We start from the raw sequence: 20,254 nt of genomic DNA on the forward strand, positions 1-20,254 counted from the left end.
GTAAAATCCGATTTTTCTACTAGTGATCAACAACTGTCATGAACAATAGATGTGGAGCATTTTTAAACTTCGTAGTAGTATTTGAGAGTGAGAACTATTTGGGATATTTTGTACAATACATCAAAGTGAATAAATGATCGTTTTGCCAAGAAAATATTGTTGAACCTACATTGTGGATATAATTCCAAATATTGTAAAAGATACTTACGATTTTCATTGATGTTATGAGTTGATTCTTGAAGCATTGTAATTTTTGCAACAAAATACTACTACCAAGATTAGACTCATCTGGAATTGTTGATCTTTCATTATCTTGTCTCCTTCGATAATTTGCACGACGGCGAGCCAATTCCATGTTCCTTGCATCCTCATTCATTGATCGTCGTCTGGTAAGTTGAGCCAATATCCAATTTATTTGTTGATCTGTTGAGCAATATATTCATTTTATAAGTGTTTTTTGCATCAAGCACACATCAAAAGTATCACTTATAGACCATGTAAATATTTTTTGAACTACGTATTATACCATGCTGGTTTGAAGTAGGAATGGAGGAAGTAAATTCCGTTCTTCTAATTTGGTAATTTGATCGACGTCGAGCAAGGTAAGATTGTCGTCGTTGTTGGGTCATAGAATGTATCATTTCACGTTCGTTATGCGTTAGCATTTGTCACCTTTCGATGATGTAAGAGCTGGAGCTAGAATTGTCATGTCCTACATAGAATTATAGACGAATATTTAATGTACTTGTGAAAATAAAAAAATTATAGTGGAATATACTTCAAAACAAAAGCGAGAATGGAGTGGTTAATGATTATTTTTGCATGTATGTACATGGCAATGTCGTCAACTATTTGAGGCTATATTTTGCCAATATATCATCATTTTTGTTTAAATATGAAAGATATAAAAAATTAAATATATTAATGCTATTGTATTATTATGTTGAATGATCATGAATGAAATTGATTTTTAAAATATAAATATTTTAATAATTTTTTAAAAAATTTCCACAATATAGTATTAAAATGTTTTATTGAAATTTTGTATGAAAAAATAGCATACCTGTGGAGACCTTTGTTGTTGATTTGCGACGTCATTTTGTATAGAAAACATGTTATTGACATTGTTGTCTGATATATGATCTCCCGAAGTCGTGACTTTCATTTTTTAATATTTAGATATCTGCAAGAGAAATATATTCTTATTACATCAAAGTCAACATAAAGCATAACCTAATATATACTGAGTGAAGAACCCATTGCCCAAACTATTTAAAGAATCTTCATTAATCTGACAATAAATATGATAAATTTATTGGAAGTTGTGAAAAAATAGTAAAATAGAAAGCGATAGAGAAGCAGAAGATTAGAGTTTAAATTTTTGTTTTTAAAAAGATGTAAAATACATATGCAATGCAGAATAATCATGATAAATGATACAAAATTCTAGTCCAAATATTAAATAATGGTCTCGAGGTCTAGGTTCAGTTTTGAACGCATATGAAAGGTGGCGTCTCCTAAGGCAGTTTCAAGTTGTGAGCGTCGTGAAATGCAGGTAATTGGATGAGAGTAAATTGACAGCGCTTATCACAAATGAATCTAAGAACACCGAATAATGAAGATGAAAAAAACCTAAGAGAATAAAGAGTTGGACCAAATTTCAAACCTTGATCTAAAATATAAATTTGAAAACATTCATAAGGGGGGAACCGAAACCAAGTGTCAAAATGTGCATCATATTTTCGGGATTTTAGAATTCTAACGATAAATTTAAAAAATGGAAAACACTCGTAAGGGGTAAAAACATTACTAAAAAGAGGAAAGGATAAAAATCAAAATTTTGTAAAAAGATCACCAAGATACCGTTTAGTTACTCTAGCATGCCCAATTTTAATAAATAGTTAAGATATAAAATATGTAATAGTAGTTTTTTTATATATAATTTTAAAAAATATTATATGACATTATGGTCACTATTCTGTAGGAATAAAATTAAATAATAAGTATTTTATGATACACTATTTTATAACGAAAGAATTCATAATAAAATCTGAAGTTGATCTCTTTCAACTTCACCGATGAATGAACTTAAATTCCATATAAAAATCTAAAAGAAATTATGTTTTAATGTGTAATTGAATATGGATTGACAAATAAAAATAAAAGTAAAATCATTAGAACATAAAAGAGAATTTAATAATTAGCTTGTTCGGCAATATGCAAACATGAAATTAATAAATAAATCAATTTGTTGAGTTGTAGTGATTATCTAAGGAAAATGGTATCTAGAGATCCAGAAAATGGAGTCATACACCAAGATAGCCCGTCTCCACGATCCTGACTTCAAGGTTTTATCAATGAGATACATCCACAATAATATCATAAATTCATTGAAATAACTTAACAATATCAAACTTTTGCCTAATTGCTTAGTCTATAAAACTCATAAAATTTTAGTTTACATGCCTTTGGAATTTTTCACATAACTTGATCAAAACTCACCAAATTTTCATTCTTTTAATTTTGTCGGAAAGCTAACTCATTCTATAGCAAATTTCAATTGTTCAACGCTTAGTGAATAATTATGTCGTTTCAATTGTTTGACAATTGAAACGACATAATGCATACTATTTTAAACCTTCTTCAATCTTTGCACAATGTTACCTCTTAACATACTTATATAATACATTTTATACTTAATATTCACGTACTACGTCGCACACAAATTCCATTTTTCTAATTCACTCATTTTACACATGAACACTATCAATTTAAAGCAGGATTAAAATTCCGAGCCTTCTTAACAGATGAAAGAAACAAACATTGTGACCAAATATTCACGTACAACGTCGCACACAAATTTATTTCAATTTTGTGTACGATTTAATGTTATATATAATTAAGTCGATTCAATTAATTGACAAAAAACAATTAATATTTTAAAATTTCTTCAATCTTTGCACAATGTTACCTCTTAACATACTTATATAACACATTTTATACGTAATATTCACGTACAACCGCACACAAATTCCATCCTATCCTCTCTGAATGGCTTATTCAGAGAGGATAGGAAATAAATGGAGGGCGTTACTTAAAGTTCCAAAATAACAGGATTCAATTATTGATCACTACAACGTTCTTCCAAGTTCAATCTTAGTTATTATATACGCTTGATTAGACAGAGAACAAATGAGAGCATCTTACGTTAGTCATTGATAAGCACGAATTATAGCATCTTAGGGACTTTATTTTGTCGTATTCGTGCTTATCTGGCGTTTTTATTCCGAGTTTCGCGCTTATTTCGTCTCGTTATGGCTATTTGTAGGTTTGACCAAAAAGATGATAAAAGCCAAAGAAATGGAAAGAAGTCAAACTTCGCAATGCCATATTAGAAAACACCCGGAAAAATAGTACAAAAAGAACACCCGGACCCATACACGGACCCCGTGTATAGGTCCGTACCTCAGAAACCAAAGGAAGACATCGACCGAGTCTACACGGACCTAGAGACGGACCTCGACACGGGGTCTGTATCCAGTATTCCGGAAGAAAGTTTGGACCGAGTCTACACGGACCTTTATCCTGATGCAGGCACGAGGTCCGTGTCCTTGAGATCAGAATCAGATTTCGACGAAGATTTGCTCGTGATTTTTGGAAGAGAATAAAAAGGGAAAACCTAGAGAAAAAAAGGGGAGGCGTGGAATTCTTTACAGAGGAGCCGACTTTGAGAGGAAGAGGGAGGAGAACTTTCACGCTTCCGAAGACGGTGACGGCTTGGGAGAAACGAGAGAAATTCGTACACTTTACACACAAGACCCACGCACCATCGCTGAGATTTTCTCCATCCTTATTGTCTTATTTTCAGTCATGAATTCGAATATTAAATTTGATTTTAGTTTTGAATTTATGGAGTAATTTTCTCTTGTGATCGGGACCACGATAGGGACAAACGATTGATTTTGTTTATTCGTTGGATTGTTTGATTTATAAAATTATTCTATGTTATTGATTAATGTTTGCGTAATTTTCGTGCTTTTAATCTGGCCAATTATTTGCATGTTTGTTGTTCGATCTTGACTCGAAAGGGAATAGATTGAATTTAGCTTCAAAAATATTAATCAACACACGGTTAAATCGACTGGAAATAGTATTCGGTTTCAGTGTGCGATTTTAGGCGACAGCTGTAATTCTATCGTCGATAAATGCGTTTTTGTTTAATTAAATTCAATTAGAAATAATTGGGCTGTTAAATGAGAATATGATTATAAATTCTAGAAATAGGTTTATAATCAAATTAGAGGATTGCATCGTGACTTCGAATAATTTGTAGTTAAATAATTACAGTGCATGATAATAATCAAAGTTTGTTATCGTCGTGTGTTCCCGGTCATTTTATTTAAATTTGAAAACCCCCAAGTTCCAAGCTTTTCTGCCGATTTGATTTTAATCATTAATTTAGCATAAATTAGTTTAATTTAATTAGTTTAAATAATCTCCAAATCACTTATTATCGTTGCCTAGATTAAATTAAATAATTTAAATCTTAGTACTTAAATAGTAGTCTCTGTGGGATCGATACTTGGACTTGTCGTCCAATTACTATAACTTGACCTAGTCCGCTTGCTAGAATTAATCCCAACCAAAATCATCGGTCAAGTTTTTGGCGCCGTTGCCGGGGACTATTTATTTAATATTAGGATAAATTATTTGTTTGAGACTAGGCTTTTATTCTTAGTTTTAAATTTTTCAATTTTTTTTCTTTAGCATTTTAATTAATTTTGTTTCAGATTTTTATACTCTTTCGGAGCTTAGATTGTGCACTTAAATTTTTGATTTCAGGGGTTAGCTCGTGTTATATGAGCCGTGCTCAAGACGTTAGGAACCTGGTGCAACTTGATCTTGAGATTGAAAGCACTCTCCGCAGTATCCGCAGAGCTCGAAGGAATAACAACTTGACTCTGGAATTTGAATCTGAAGCAGAATTTGAAATAGACCGTAAACCAGAATTTGAAGACATGGCCGGAGAAGAGGACAATCGTACTTTAATGGAGCTTCATAGGCCAGCATTTTGAGGTTATGGCTCTAGTATTGTCCGCCCTACAATTCAGGCGAATACATTTGAACTTAAGCTCGCCATCATCCAAATGATTCAAATGCAAGTTAAATTCGGGGGATCACCATCTGAAGATCCCAATGCACATCTGGAGAACTTTCTGTCGATCTGTGATACGATTAAATGCAATGGGGTGAGTACTGATGCCATTCGGCTCAGATTATTTCCATTCTCCCTGCAAGGAGAAGCTATAGAGTGGCTTCGAGACCTTCCAGCTGGTTCTATTACTACATGGGATGGGCTAGTTGAGGTCTTCATGCACATGTATTTTCCCCCAACTAAGATTACACAGTTGAGAAACGAAATCACATCATTTAGACAGAGAGATGGGAAATCACAGAATTCAGCATGGGCGAGGTTTAAGAAGATGTTGAGGATGTGCCCGAGACATGGCTTTTCAATAGGCCAGCAGGTTGAGACATTCTATTATGGGGTGGGATCCTTCTGTGAGATCTATGCTCGATGCGGCAGCAAACGGAAGCTTATACAGGAAAACGCCAACCGCAGCACTTGAAATCATCTCGAATATGGCAGAAAGCAATGTGGGTTGGCAAGATAACCGAAGGGAGAAGAAGGTATTCCTTGAGATGGATGCTTTAACAGCGATTACAGCGAAACTTGATGGATTGACACATCAGATGGCACAGTTACAAGCACAGAAGTCAATACCAGTCAAGTCAGTGAATCAGATTCAAGGAAGTGCTGAAATGGTTGGTGGTTCATCTAGTGACATGCCATTCATGCCAGATATGTCTTGTGAGGGAATACAGTGCTTTGGAGGGGATTCAGTAAATTATGTGGGAAACCAGGGTCGTCAGCAATATAATCCATACAGTTTTTCATATAATCCGGGTTGGAGAAATCATCCGAATTTTGGGTGGAGACCGTCAGAAAATTCTGTTGAGCCACTACATTTTAATCTTCCACAACATCCTACACAGCAAAAGCCTCCTTAGCAACCACCTAAAACTCCGCAAGGTGCTGGACCTTCTATGCCACCCGGTTTCAAGCCACAGGATAGCAAGTCAAACCTTGAGGACATGCTTGCAAAGTACATAGCCGGGAATGAGATGAGATGGCAAAACCATGATGCCATGATGCAAAGAGTGGAGACGCAACTAGGACAATTAGCGACACAAATGGCTACAGGAGCTCCGGGTACACTACCTAGTGACACGGAAAAGAATCCAAAATGTGTCAATGCAGTCACGGTGACGTCTCCCATAAAGCAGGAAGTGATCGATGTTGAAGGCGATGTGAAGGAGAAGGAATTATCCAAGCAAAGGTCAGAGGACGCAAGGGAGAAAGGTAAGTCTCTCAACTCAAACTCCAATATTGATATTAATTCACTTCCCTTTTCCCCAAAGAGCTAAGCAACTGCAATTGGATACTCAATTTTCAAAATTTCTTGAGATTTTCAAAAAGCTGCATATAAATATCCCATTTGCAGAAGCTTTAGCTCAAATGCCCTCATATGCAAAATTTCTTAAAGAGATTTTATCAAACAACAGGAAATTGGTTGACTTTGAGACAGTTAAGCTTTCGGAGGAATGTTCTGCAATTTTACAAAATAAACTCCCTCCGAAGCTTAAGGATCCAGGTAGTTTCTCTATCCCTTGTACTATTGGAACTTCGAATTTTAGTACAGCTTTGTGTGACTTAGGTGCAAGCATTAACTTGATGCCATACTTATGTTTTGAGAAGCTGAAAATAGGTGAAGTGAAGCCAACTACAATTTCCCTGCAGTTAGCTGATAGATCAATTAAATATCCTAGGGGAGTTGTAGAGGATGTGTTAGTAAAGGTTGACAAGTTCATTTTTCCGGTTGATTTTGTTATGTTGGATATGGCAGAGGATCGTGAGATTCCTCTTATTTTAGGAAGACCGTTTTTAGCCACTGGGAAAGCTCTGATAGATGTACAAAAGGGTGAGTTGGTGTTGAGACTGAATGATGAGAGCGTGGTGTTTAATGTTTTTCAGTCCATCAAATATCCTAATGATACATATGATTGTTTTAGAATTGATGCTACTGACGAGCTTGTTGAGTGTGGTTTGCAGGAATTGATAGGTGAAGATCCTTTGGAGATTTGTTTGACTGATTCATGCCCAGGAGAGTTGGAAAATGAGGATATTAAGTAATACATGCAATATCTGAAAGCAGGCAGACAAATTTCCAAGACGGTAAATTCTAGGATTGGGGAGCTTTGGCATATCCCAAAACCTTTAAAGTCATCCATCGAAGAAGCCCCAATCCTAGAGATGAAACCTCTTCCTTCGCACTTAAAATATCTGTTTTTGCTTGATAATAATAAATTGCCAGTAATTGTTTCATCTACGTTGACAGGTATGGAGGAAGAAAAGCTGCTGCGAGTCTTGAGAGATAACATCAAGGCCATAGGTTGGAGTATTGCAGACATAAAGGGGATCAGCTCCTCCATGTGCATGCACAAAATTCTGATGGAGGCCGACCACAAGACATCCACCCAACCTCAAAGACGTCTAAACCCGGCTATGCAAGATGTAGAACCCGTAATTAGACTACGTACGAGCCATGCATAATTCTAGTATTTTGAATTTAATTGACTTCATTGCATGATTATTTAAATGCTTTCTTTTGTAGTTAATTATTTTAGCCAGCAGTTTGATTTTATTCTTTCAGTTATTTCAGTGAGGCCGGACTGGTGTTGGAGTTTAGAGATAAATTTAAGATTTAGAAAATATTTCCAGGATTTAATTTAGCTAGCAAGTAAGTTGATTTAAGTTAAAAAGGAGGTTGAGGATTTATTTTAATTACTTGAGGTGAGTAGGAAATAAATTCATTTGAGTTCAATTAATTAAGGGATTTATTCACTAAATTATTTAAAGAATAAGTAAGGCTTTTAAGGGTTATAAATTTAGTAAATAAGCAACACTTCCCTTCATTTCTTTATTTCAAAAATTCGGCCCCTTGGAATTGTTAAACAATTCATTTGCCAACTCACACCTTTAATCCTTTCTTTATATTTAATTAGTAGGATAATTCTTTTATTTTTGGGAGCACCATTTAATTAACTAATTAGTATTATCCTAGTCTAGTATCATGAAGGATAATCGGCCACCCCATCCAATCCCTCCAACAAATCATTTGATAGCAACAATTATTCAAAATTCAAATAAAGGTAGACTTGGTCACCCCTTTGTATCCCTTTATTATTGGATCTCTCCTCACTCCCCTAACCACTTAATCCCTCTCCCACACCACCGAGATCAGTAGCATTTCAGTAGGGTTAACCAAGAAATAAATCGAGAGAATTAGTGAGAAAGAAGAGAGAAAAGAAAAGGAAAGAAAATCACTCCACCTCCTCCGCGCCGAGTCGTCGTATTCTTTCGTTTTTCCTTCAAACGAATCAAAGGCATGTCTAGATTTCTTTCAAACCTCAATCAAGTCCTACTATTATTTTAAACATCACTTTTACATGATTTTTACACAAGAAAACCGAAATTTACATCAAGCATTTTCGAAATGCATGTGCAGAATTTTTCGACTTTCATGATGCTCTTCACGGTTTTCTCTTGTTTCAGTTGCTACAGGTTATGGTTCGACTCCAGGCTCCCAAGGCGGCTCCTAGACATGTAATAGGATGCATTAGGACCATGTTGGTCCATTCATTCAGTCCCCATGCTTGCTGGAAAACCGAAATCACGGCAAGCTCCCCATAGGTGCAGAATTGTGTTCGAAAATTCAGTTTGCTGTCTTAATGGAAATGGATCTGATCATGGCTGCCACAGGGCCCATAGCCATGGTTGGATCACTTTCCTAGCATGTCTAAGACGTGACTAAGTTGTCCTTTTGGTGGCTTGGTCCATGGTGCGCCGGTTTTTAAATCAAAAGCAAGAACAGCCCCTCCCCTTCTCGGCCCTTCGGTTTTTGACAGCACTTGTGCTTCGAGTTTTGTGGAATGGTATGGATCTTGGTTGGCCTATGGCCCTTAGCCACGAATCATACCATGTCCCTAGATGTCTAGATCGTGTCATGGTCAATCAAATGACCACTAGAACGATCCGTGACAGCAAAACAAGAACAAGAGCCCGACGTGCAGAATTTGTTCTCGGGTAAGAACTTTCGGTTGGTTGCTGGAATGAGGCGAATTGTGGCTGGCCTAGGGCCCTTAGCCATGGTTCAAATCATTCCTTGGGATGTTGGTGAGAGGTTTTGATCGGTGGTTCAAGCGCCAATGGCCATTAGCCTCGAAAACGACGCAAGCAAACCCAGCACAGTTGCTGTATTTTTGTACAGCAACTTGCTGTGTCGGTTCGGTGGCTCGTTCGAGTTCTCGGTTGGCTTTTAGCCTATGGCCTTGGACTGAACAGTGCCTCATTGAGTTGGAAAGGTCATGTTTTTGACCGTTCGTGATTCGGATCTTTTTTGAGGTCATACGAGAATTTACGGTGCGATTTGCCAAATTGACTCTCGAAAGAGCGTTTCTTGTTTTGGCCTTCATTCCACCTAGATTTCGACCCTCATCATTTTAGGAGCATTAGTTCATAATTTTAAGCGTATTTTAATCATGACTATACGTCGGTTCAGTGTTGGTTCGGGTTGGTTCAAAGTCATGATTAAATACGAAGTCGTTAGACGTAATTGTCGCATTTTCAAACTTAATTGCATAGTTTGGTCAAGTATAAGCTATTGCATATTTTTCATGGCATATTTAGGTTGCAGCGAGCCTGGAAGCGATCCAATCCAGTTGGTAAAATATACAGGATATTTTCATTATGCCATTTAATTATATTACGTTTATGAAAATAGAAAATACTTATTTTTGAGATTTATGCGATATTGCTTGTGGTCAATTCACTATTATGGGAGCATTATTTTACACGGTCGCCAGTGACCGATCAATTCAGTTTGGTACCACCCGGTCGCCAGTGACCGGTCAGTTCAGTTTAGTTTGATACTCCCTGGTAGCCAGTTACCGATCAGTTCAGTTCAGTGCAGGGGCCACAGGCGTAGACCATAATCTCAACAGAAAATTATTATCAGTCATTTCAGTACAGGGCTCCAAGGAGCAAACATTTTTACTATGATATTTAATTCATTCATGCACGTATTATATTGCTCAGTGCAAGTCATTTGCAGTATGCCTCATGACATGATATTTTATCCCATGCAAACTTTACTTTAGTATTTACTCGTTACCTACGATATTTGCATGCTGAGTCTTTAGGCTCACTAGACTTGATTGTTGTAGGTAGTGATGAGCATGGGGCCGAGGGCGGGGACCAGTGAGCCAGCTTGGGTCGGCAAGTAGTGGCACCCGAGGACCTCATTTGTAGCATGTTACCATTTTATGCAAACATTTTTATCCGTTGTTGAATATTCTTAAATTGTTATTTTTTGCAAACTTTATTTTCTTCCGCTGCTATATTTTTAAACATTGAACTTGATTCATCAGTTGATTTTATGAATGAGGCAATTTAAGTTCTTTAAAAAGAAACTTTTTAATTTTCCTCAAAATTTTCAAGCAAGGATTTTCGGGCCTTCACACAAGAGGTGGTGAAGAAAGAGGTGATAAAGCTACTGGACGCAGGTATTATTTACCCGATTTCTGATAGTAGGTGGGTTAGTCCAGTGCAAGTTGTTCCGAAAAAAGGTGGGATCACTGTTGTGAAGAATGAAAATAAAGAATTAATTCCTACCAGAACTGTTACGGGGTGGCGTGTTTGCATTGATTATAGAAAACTTAATGACGCCACCCGTAAAGACCACTTCCCCCTCCCATTTATTGATCAAATGTTGGAAAGGTTGGCTGGACATTCTTTCTACTGTTTCCTGGATGGTTATTCCGGTTATATGCAAATTCCCATTGACCATGAAGATCAGGAGAAAACCACTTTTACTTGTCCTTATGGGACATTTGCATATAAACGAATGTCATTCGGTCTATGTAATGCACCAGCGACTTTCCAACGATGCATGATGGCAATTTTTCACGATATGATTGAGGACTTTATTGAAATATTCATGGATGATTTTTCCGTCTTTGGCTCTTCGTTTGATACATGTTTGTTTAATCTGCCTAAAGTCTCTGAGAGATGTGAGGAGTCAAATTTGGTTTTGAACTGGGAAAAATGTCATTTCATGGTGAGAGAAGGAATAGTGTTGGGGCACAAAATTTCTGAAAATGGGATCGAAGTTGATAAGGCAAAGATTGAAGTAATTGAAAAACTCCCAGCCCCAACAAACATCAGAGGAGTGCGTAGTTTTCTAGGACATGAGGGTTTTATAGACGCTTTATCAAAGATTTTTCCTGCATTGCTAAGCCTCTGACCAACTTACTGATAAAAGATGTGCACTTTGATTTTTCTGATGAGTGTGTGCAGGCATTTCAGATTTTGAAGGAGAAATTGATCACCGCACCTGTGATGATAGCACCTGATTGGGGGTCGCCATTGAGGTGATGTGTGATGCAAGTGACACAGCTCTAGGAGCAGTGTTGGGCCAAAAGAGGGATAAATGCATTCATGTCATCTACTTTGCTAGCATGACACTGTCCGCTGCCCAACCGAACTATGCTACTACAGAGAAAGAGCTTCTTGCTGTGGTTTTTGCTCTGGATAAGTTTAGATCGTATTTGATAGGGAGCAAAGTTGTAGTGCATACCGATCATTCAGCCTTGAAATATTTGATGGCTAAGAAAGATGCAAAACCAAGGCTAATTCGTTGGATTCTTCTTTTGCAGGAATTCAACCTGGAGATAATCGATAGGAAGGGGACAGAGAAACAAGTTGCAGACCATCTTTCGCGTCTGGAGAATCCTATTCAAGGTAATGACTTTATTCGCGATGACTTCCCGTGTGAACAACTCTTTGAAATCAACAGTTTGCCGTGGTATGCCGATTTTGTTAATTATCTATCAAGTAAGTTCATTCCTCCCCATTTCACCTATCAGCAAAAGAAGAAGTTTTTCTCAGATTTGAAATATTATTTGTGGGAGGACCCTTACTTGTTCAGAATATGTGCAGACGGTATAATCCGGAGATGTATCCCCCAAGAAAAGGTAAGAGAAATTTTGTTTCATTGTCATGCTGGTCCGGCTGGAGGCCATTTCGGAGCAACTAGAACTGCGTCCAAAGTACTCCAGTCTTGTTTTTATTGGCCTACTTTGTTTAAGGATGCGCATGAATATGTCACAAAATGTCCAGATTGTCAGCGCACAGGTAATATCTCCAGGAGACATGAATTACCTCTCAATAATATTCTTGTGTGTGAATTATTTGATGTGTGGGGTATCGATTTCATGGGTCCATTCCCAGTTTCTTTTGGGAACAAGTATATTTTGGTGGCTGTAGATTACGTGTCAAAATGGGTGGAGGCACTTGCATGCAAAACAAATGATTCTAGGGTTGTCGTTCAATTTCTCATGAAAATATTTTCTCACGTTTTGGCACACCTAGAGCCATTATTAGCGATGGGGGTACTCACTTTTGCAATCGTCAGTTTGACAGTCTGTTGGCCAAGTATGGGGTCCGACATAAGGTGGCCACACCTTATCACCCTCAAACTAGTGGCCAAGTCGAGGTATCGAACAGAGAACTTAAACGCATTCTCGAGAAGACTGTCGGTGCTTCAAGGAAAGAATGGTCTAGAAAACTCGACGATGCACTTTGGGCTTACCGCACTGCTTTTAAAACCCCCATTGGCATGTCCCCTTTTAAATTGTTGTATGGGAAGTCGTGTCACCTACCTGTTGAACTTGAACATAAGGCTTATTGGGCTACTAAATTCTTGAATTTTGATGCTAAAGCCACAGGTGACGAGAGAGTTCTGCAGCTGAATGAATTGGACGAGTTTCGGTTGGAGGCTTACGAGAATGCCAAGCTTTACAAAGAGAAAACAAAACGTTGGCATGATCAGAACATAGTCCATCGAGAATTTGTGGTGGGACAACTGGTCCTATTATATAATTCTCGCCTGAAATTGATGCCAGGTAAGTTGCGTTCACGGTGGTCAGGACCATATACCATCACACAAGTGTTCCCCTACGGGACAGTAGAGATCACTAGTGAAGCAACTGGACCTTTCAAAGTAAATGGGCATAGGCTGAAGGTTTATCATGGTGGTGCCATACCCGATGAGCCGACCACAGTGGATATGCGGGATCCAAACTGAATCATGGGAGTACAGTCAGGCTATCGACTCTAAATTTAGCGCTTGCTGGGAGGCAACCCAGTGTTTAGTTTTATTTTTCTTTCGTCTTTTATTTTAGTTTTCTTTCTTTTTTTTTTCTGCATTATTCGTGAACTAATCTCAGTTGATGGTGGTGCAGGTCATTTATTCACTGGTGATGAGATTTCTAAAGTGTGGGGATTCTATTAGGACGGGCAGATTCCGAGCGTAAAATAAACCAGGGAAGTTTCTGTACAATTCTTGCATCGTGTGTGCTTGATTGAGTTCCAAATTTGATGGGTAGAATTATAGAATTGTATATTCCTAGCTTTGCATACGTATTTGGTTCTAGTATGTTAAAAAAATAAAAAATAAAAAAATAATAATAATATTTGATTCCCGAGTCTGAACGGACCATCTCCAGGACCCCTACACGGGGTCCGTGTCTCTCACTTTCAAAAATGCCGATTTCCAGAGTCGACACGGACCTGTACACGGACCCCCACACGGGGTCCGTTCCCTCTAATTTCAGGCAATGCTCAGAATAAAATCGCGATTTCCGTTGCCAAAATCCCTAAACCCCTAAAATCTCCCCTCCTTCAACCTCCAGCACTCACCACTCGCCGCCACTTAAACCTCTAGCCGGCACCACTCGCCGCCACTCACAACCACCACTCACCTCCACTCGCCGCCACTCACAGCCACCACTCGCCGCCGGCCACCTAAAAACACTATGCCATCACCTCTTACTTTCCGGTAAGCGTGGTTTTCCCTTAACTCCAATATTCGCCTAGCCACGTTGGGATCTTGTGCCATCTATTTGATTATTACTTGGGTCTTCTTCTTCGATTATAAGAGTGTCGGATTTTGCTTGTTTAAGGGCTGTTTTATCATCACTTTGGTTTAGTTTTGGGATTGAATTGTTATTGGAGGCTATTGCCCGTAGATTGGGGGTGTTGTTTTCTTATCCTTGCATTGGTGTTGGCTTGTGTATTGTTTTGGTTGTTTGAGATCAGTTGGGTTGTGTTTCTAAGTTGGGAATATTGTGCTTCACTGATTGCCCATTTCATTCTAGCCGTTTACAGTGCAATGCCTCCTCGTCGAAATTCTGGTAAGCATGCTCGGACAGGTGCCTCGTCATCTTCTGGATCTGCCAGGTTGACCTTTGATAGTTCTAAGTTCACCAGTCGAGAAAACTTTGAATGGTACTCGGCGCTGCACGAGAACTCAGTTATTGTTGAGCGGTCTATTCATCCAAGGATCGACGCCGAGGTACCACTGAGGGCGGAATTTGATAAGTTTGGTTGGGGACCTCTCTTGGACATCTCCGGCCCATATTATCCCGATCTGGTGTGGCAATTTTACGCCAATGTTGAGGAGAGGGGCACGACAGGGCTGCAACATTTGCGCACGTGCGTCAAAGGCGTGCCAATTGAGGTGACCAGCACATACTTGGCTGCGATTTTAAATGTCTTTAATGAAGGGCCGTCGGTGTCCTTCAATCAGTTCGATATTTTCTTTTCGGACCTCACCTTTCGGATCCCGGAAGCCCGGCGTCGGCTCCAGTACCATACATCTCCTACCGGCTCCCGCTCCAGTGTCCTCCCGACATCCCTCCCGCTACTTGATCGCTTGATTTGTTACTTCACGGGAGCGAACATTATCCCGCGGAAGGCCGGTAACAACGAGGTGCGACATATGGACCTTTACATCATAGATAAGATGCTGAATGGTTTAGGGGCAATTCCTGCAATCCCAGTGGCGTCTATCATCATTTCTCATATGCGCTCCGTCGCCCATGTGGATCCCACGAAGAATAAGACACCATACGCCCCTTTCCCGATCATCATTTCTCGCATTTTGGCGGCCCATGGTGTCGATTTCACGGGCGAGACCTTTTTCCTCCCGACCTCCACTCAGATGCTGTCACCCCAAGCCATGCAGGGGATGTATTTCATTTTCAGACAGAGTGCTTGGTATCGGAACCCTGGGAGTCGCCATATCACTCCTCATCCTCGTGACCCGCCGGTGCCTCCACCTACACTCGATGACCGCGCCTGTGAAGATCGTGTGGAGGAAGAAGCGGCATTGGATGCCCGAGCTGGCCCTCAAGCTGGAATACCCCCTCGACAGCGCACCTCGCGAGTCAGACGTCAATTTTACTCGTCTTTACTTGATTGCATGGACGACATTCGCACCCGCTTGGCTCGAATCGAGCAACAGTCCCCCGATGCGTATGCACCACCCTGGGACAGATCTGCACTAGATGACTTAGAGGATTTGGAGCTGGGATCTGATGATGATTAGTTAGTTTTATTTGGTTAGGACATGTGGAACCTTTGACCGGTCTTCTCTTTTATTTCTCTTACTTTTCATTCATACATTGTTGACGATCTTAGGGGAATACTTATTATTGATGATTATTTTAGTTTGGATTTTTTTTGGTTTGAGTGCTCGCGTGTTTTGTCTATTCCGTTTTAAGGTTTTTGGTGCTTTCGATGTCATTTATTTCAGGATTTGCTGATTTCTACCTCATTTCCACCACGTACTCGACAGTTTACCAGGGAAGTGTTCGCTTTAACATTCTTAATAGTGCATTTTATATCGTTTTACACTGAGGGCAGTGTCGATTTCTAAGTTTGGGGGTAGGTCAATTTGTTACACATCGTTGCACAACACTTAACAACACTTTTTTCACGTAAGATGAAACTATTTTTAGACAAAGAACTCTTGTTTCACTTAATAACGGATTAATTTGTTACATTATGGATCACCCGGGACATATTTTCGTGCCTAATATTGAATGAGAGGAGTCGTAGTTTCAAGAAGAGGCTCAGACATGAACCAGTTATGTATCAACATTTCATTCAATGCACGTGGTCAAACTTTTACTCATTGATAGTGAATTGGTGAAATGTGAATTTAAAAAAAAAAAAAAAAAAATCGGACAACGATCCCTAGAACTTGTCTGATTAGCCCTCGAAGGGAAAATACGAACGATGGTGACTTAGGGATGATTTAGGCGATCTTTGGACCGTTTGAGCCTTTCAAGCCTAACCGATACATCATTTGTTGTCTCTAGTAACCCTTTTTAGCCTATAAAAAAATCGAATGATGTGTGTCGATGACACACAATTAGCCCCTATTCGTAAGTTATTCAATGTCCCACATCAACTACCTGAATCTTAGCCTATACACTTTTTCCTACCTACATGTGAGAGAAATAAACCTCCTTGACACATTGACATGTTTGAAATACACCAATGATTGAAGAAATATGTGTGAAGGAGTCGATGAATCCTTATCAATGAAAAAAATAAACAAAAAAAAAAGAAAAGGGAGGAAAGTGTACACTATTAAAAACACCCGAAAAATCTTTGGGTGAAGGTTGGTGGACAATGAGAAAGAAAGGAGACGATAGAGCTCTGAAAATGATGAAAATACAGTAATTGGTGATGAGTCAAAAGTTGAATGAATGTGCTGCAGGAATATTTTTATTTTCTCTCACTTTTGATTCCCATATCTTTTATTGTAGCCGTGAACCTTGACCTTACGTTACAAGCTTGAAAAGACCTATTAACCAAGTCATCGTCGTTCAACATTTAGTAGAGAGGGGTATGAAAGTCAAGCATATGGGGCGTCCCGATAACAAATGAAAATAAGTGATCATGAAACCAAGTAGCTAGTAATGAGTACGAGTCTGACCTGCACACTACTCACATCTTGTTCTGTTGATCCTTATTGGGTAAATGTTTGAATCTTAAATTGCGACGAAAACGAATCTTGTGATATGCGAAGCGTGATCTTTTGACCGGGGGTGAAAAAGTTTGACAAATTGAGAAGTTTTGATTGTGGTACTTGAGTTCTGAATCTGAGATAATTCTCATCTTTATTATTTGTCTGATTTGTTCGAGGACGAACAAAGGTTAAGTGTGGGGGAGTTGATAAGCACGAATTATATAGCATCTTAGGGACTTTATTTTGTCGTATTCGTGCTTATCTAGCGTTTTTATTCCGAGTTTCGCGCTTATTTCGTCTCGTTATGGCTATTTGTAGGTTTGCCCAAAAAGAGTATAAAAGCCAAAGAAATGGAAAGAAGTCAAACTTCGCAATGCCATATCAGAAAACACCCGGAAAAATAGTACAAAAAGAACACCCGGACCCATACACGGACCCTGTGTATAGGTCCGTACCTCAGAAACCAAAGGAAGACATCGACCGAGTCTACACGGACCTAGAGACGGACCTCGACACGAGGTTCGTATCCAGTATTCCGAAAGAAAGTTTGGACAGAGTCTACACGGACCCTTATCCTGATGCAGGCACAGGGTCAGTGTCCATGAGATCAGAATCAGATTTCGACGAAGATTTGCTCGTGATTTTTGGAAGAGAATAAAAAGGGAAAACCAATAGAAAAAAAAGGGGAGGCGTGGAATTCTTTACAGAGGAGCCGACTTTGAAAGGAAGAGGGAGGAGAACTTTCACGCTTCCGAAGACGGTGAGGGCTTGGGAGAAACGAGAGAAATTCGTACACTTTACACGCAAGACCCGCGCACCATTGCTGAAATTTTCTCCATCCTTATTGTCTTATTTTCAGTCATGAATTCGAATAATAAATTTGATTTTAGTTTTGAATTTATGGAGTAATTTTCTCTTGTGATCGGGACCACGATAGGGACAAACGATTGATTTTGTTTATTCGTTGGATTGTTTGATTTATAAAATTATTCTATGTTATTGATTAATGTTTGCGTAATTTTCGTGCTTTTAATCTGGCCAATTATTTGCATGTTTGTTGTTCGATCTTGACTCGAAAGGGAATAGATTGAATTTAGCTTCAAAAATATTAATCAACACACGGTTAAATCGACTGGAAATAATATTCGGTTTCAGTGTGCGATTTTAGACGACAGCTGTAATTCTATCGTCGATAAATGCGTTTTTGTTTAATTAAATTCAATTAGAAATAATTGGGCTGTTAAATGAGAATATGATTATAAATTCTAGAAATAGGTTTATAATCAAATTAGAGGATTGCATCGTGACTTCGAATAATTTGTAGTTAAATAATTCCAGTGCATGATAATAATCAAAGTTTGTTACCGTCGTGTGTTCCCGGTCATTTTATTTAAATTTGAAAACCCCCAAGTTCCAAGCTTTTCTGCCGATTTGATTTTAATCATTAATTTAGCATAAATTAGTTTAATTTAATTAGTTTAAATAATCTCCAAATCACTTATTATCGTTGTCTAGATTAAATTAAATAATTTAAATCTTAGTACTTAAATAGTAGTCTCTGTGGGATCGATACTTGGACTTGTCGTCCAATTACTATAACTTGACGTAATCCGCTTGCTAGAATTAATTCCAACCGAAATCATCGGTCAGTCATCGTGTGAATCTTTGGTAACATGTCATTTTCTCAGTTTTGACCCACCATTATTTTTTTATTTGAAACACGATGATTGTTTTTATTCTTATCTTTAAATGATTATCACACTATTAAATAAAATTGTAGTTGGGGAATCCAAAACATGACTCATGCGCTCCCAACTCCGTACGAATAATCGTTCACCATACAGTAAAGTCACCTTTACACCATACATTCTTTTTACCATTCCATCAACACATCGTTCTTAAAGTTCCAAAATAACAGGAGTCAATTATTGATTAATACATCGTTCTTCCAAGTTCCATCAACACATCCTACAGTATGCATGCAATATTCGTTACATTTCGTTTCCGTTTCAATCTACTCTTTTCTGACCAAAAACCAAATGAAACATTAGCAGTTTTCATCTTCAAAGATATCGCAGATAATGCATCCACACACGGGAGAACAGCCCCCCAAATTTAAAATTAAAAAAATATGATTCAAAAAGAACCAAGCAGCTAGCCATACATTGCAACGGAAAAAATTCAAATTTTACGGTTAATATTTTAAAAATGAAATATGAAGAACCTTTGGTTTGTGAGAAATTGAGACAGCAATTCCTTTGACGACGCCGGGAATTACCCCTCCAACCGTCCCACCAGCCGGTTCAGCGGCAGAGGCGACAGCAACAGAACCAGGAGCAGATCCTATGTGTGGGTTGATATCCCAGATAATGCATCCACCCACAGGAGAACAACCCCTCGAAATTAAAATTAAAAAAATATGACCCAAAAAGAACAAAGCAGATAGCCATCCATTGCAACGGAAAAAATTCAAATTTTACAGTTAATATTTTTAAAATGAAAGATGAAGAACCTTTGGTTGGTGAGAAATTGAGACACCAATTCCTTTGACGACGCCGAGAATTACCCCTCTAACCGTCCCACCAGCCGGTTCAGCGGCAGAGGCGACAGCAACAGAACCAGGAGCAGATCCTAGGTGTGGGTTATTCTTCAAAATAAATTGAAACTGGTTGCGGCTTCGATGGGTGTAGATGACTGTTCGTGGAAGCCGTTGTCCTGTTATGTGCCACTTTAAGTAGTGGGAGAAAAATAAACAACGCAGCGTGGGGTTGGTTTGTTGAGGAAGTAAAGGAGGAAGCAACAACCATGTTAGATATGCGGATGTTTTGTTTCAGAAAATCTAATATTTGGATTTTCTGTTCTTGAGAGAATCTGTTTTCTGCGTTGGATTTGAGGGAAGAAGAGACTAACGTGGGGAGAAAATAAAAAGAGTTGCAGGGGTAATTTTGGGAAAGTAAAAAACAGACCAAGACATCATACAGTTTTTATGTGGGCTTTAACTTTAATAAATAGTAAAAGATTAACACACTAACAAAATCCTTGGCCTATTAACAAGTTAACTAGGCCCATTAAGCCCATTAGTGTTTAATTAAAATATTAAAAATAATTTTGTTTAAATAAGTTTGTGAATTTATTAGCCAGGTTGCCAAAACGTTCGTATTTTTGTTGAAAATCCAACACCCATAAAAATTAAGTCCCCGCGTATAAAATCACCTCAAAACCCTTATTTTCAAAAATAATAAAAAGCATCA

General features: G+C 38.5%; 1 long non-coding RNA gene across 1 annotated transcript; it reads right to left on the reverse strand.

Moving 5' to 3' along the window:
* Positions 1-266: 266 nt before the first annotated feature.
* On the reverse strand, positions 267-20,018 carry LOC142504641 (uncharacterized). The gene is made up of 4 exons (XR_012804267.1): positions 19,228-20,018; positions 1,064-1,183; positions 527-712; positions 267-423 (listed from the first exon to the last, which is right to left on the reverse strand). It is a non-coding gene; the product is annotated as an uncharacterized LOC142504641 (long non-coding RNA).
* Between the last annotated feature and the right edge of the window lie 236 nt (positions 20,019-20,254).

The sequence above is a fragment of the Primulina tabacum genome, chromosome 9, assembly GCF_025594145.1.
Source record: "Primulina tabacum isolate GXHZ01 chromosome 9, ASM2559414v2, whole genome shotgun sequence".
Classification (NCBI taxonomy): domain Eukaryota; kingdom Viridiplantae; phylum Streptophyta; class Magnoliopsida; order Lamiales; family Gesneriaceae; genus Primulina; species Primulina tabacum.